At 28.3% G+C, this 1941-nt stretch overlaps 1 non-coding gene across 1 annotated transcript; it reads right to left on the reverse strand.

The window, feature by feature from the left end:
- Window positions 1-1184: 1184 nt before the first annotated feature.
- LOC114076613 lies at window positions 1185-1287 on the reverse strand. Its single transcript, XR_003577671.1, has one exon. It is a non-coding gene; the product is annotated as a U6 spliceosomal RNA (small nuclear RNA).
- Between the last annotated feature and the right edge of the window lie 654 nt (window positions 1288-1941).

Here is a 1941-nt window from a genome sequence, read left to right on the forward strand (position 1 = left end):
TTGGATATGAGAAGGCTATTAAATGGGACAAACTGATCCAATAAAGAATAATGTTTTGGATGCTATCAAATTTTCAGTCCCTGATTGGATAGTAAATGTTTAGCAAGAGACAATAGCAATTTGTTTTCGACACTATAAAATTTGTTTTGTGATGCAATCTTAGCGAATTTGAATGAACCCACCTGTGAAAACGCCATTCATAACTTTAGATCATGACTAATGATATTAATTACCACAATAAAGTGGATGTCAATAACCTTTTGGATTATCCAGGTGAAAGTGATACATGTTCAGAAGTCTAGAACTTAGAAGAAATTGTGGAAACTATCGGAAAAAACAACTTTCATGATAAAGTTGAAGATGATAATATACCTTTGGAACTAGTTACGCGTAAGGAAGCACTTATAACACCTAAAACTCTTCACAATTTTATGGTGCAATTCGAAAAGACAACACTGGAGCTCTGAATGCAACAAGAAAAGTTAGAGATGATGAGCTTCAACTAGATTTAAATTTTAAGAAAAAATTGAACACAATAGAATCATATATCACTAAATTGTCTTAAATATGTATGTACTTTTAAAAAAATATTAATTTATGATATCAATGGGATCATATATTTATATAGGGATCTTTTGTAAATATATTATCTTATTATCTTATCGAAATTCATATTTTTTTCCATTGGCCCAAGTCGGGATTAGAGGAAAATATTATTTTAGGGAAATTATTAATTTATCGAATATTAATTTATAGAGGTTTTACCGTATATGGATTAACAACAACATTTTATAGTTTAAGTACTAAACTAATAAAACATGGATAATTTGGAAGGAAGAGGTTAGTTCAAAATTAAACTGAAAAAATATAGTGTTTAATTTCAAACAACTTAAAAAGAAAATTTTATTTGATTAGATTACTAAAAAGATAACTATGCATAGCCATTCGTAGGAATGAGATCAATAACTTGAAATTAAAGTATATATATAATGTAAAACCCCTTTACATTGCAAGTGTACATAAGTTAAATTTTTAATATATACAAATATCTCACGCAGCATAAAATAAATTCAAGTATAGAAATACACATTAATTGTGAATGGAGTGACCTATTCCTGGACTGTGCCCTGGCCCCGTTGGTCCAAAATCATCCATTTTCTCAACAACTTTTACACTTTTTGTTGCTTCTGTTGGATCATTTATCGATTTGTGTATGTCATCTTTGCTCGGAAGCCATGTTAAACTTTTCTGTATCTTTCCAATTTTATTGAATGTCTCAGAAGTGACAACTATTTGTCTTGATGATACTGAAATTTCCACGCTTACCACTTCCGTTTTTTTCGACTTTAGGTGCCTAATTGCTTCGACACATAAAATTTCATGACTAAACAAGATCAACACAAGGATGAAAGCAAAAAATTGAATGATTTTAGTGTTTGTTACAATAACCATAGTAGTTTATATATGCTAGGAATTGGTAAGTGAAGAAGTAGAACAAAAAGAAAAAAAAAATTGGAAGGTGGAATTAACAAGCTATAGGTTTTGTACAATGTTTTTAAGACAACAATTGTTATTACAACTGTAGTATATATAGAATCATTAAGTAGTATATAGAATAACAAAAGGTGATAAAAGAAAGGTTTGAGACGTGAATAATCAAACATTGAGATGCATAGTACTTTTTGACTTATTTATGCTTTTCCTACATTTTTTAAATTAATCAAAATCATAAGTAATTGCTTTATTTGTAAATTAACCTCAAACACTTATAATTTTTATCAACACTTAATCTTTATATTTTTGCGAAAAGATATTTGATTATATAATGGTATTATTTAGGAGATTATAAAAATGAACTTTGCTCAGATTACAACAAAGTAACCTAGTGGATATTAGCAATTGACTTATAGCCACTTCCCAAAGAAGTTCTATATTAATGAA

The sequence above is a fragment of the Solanum pennellii genome, chromosome 3, assembly GCF_001406875.1.
Source record: "Solanum pennellii chromosome 3, SPENNV200".
In the NCBI taxonomy this organism is placed as follows: domain Eukaryota; kingdom Viridiplantae; phylum Streptophyta; class Magnoliopsida; order Solanales; family Solanaceae; genus Solanum; species Solanum pennellii.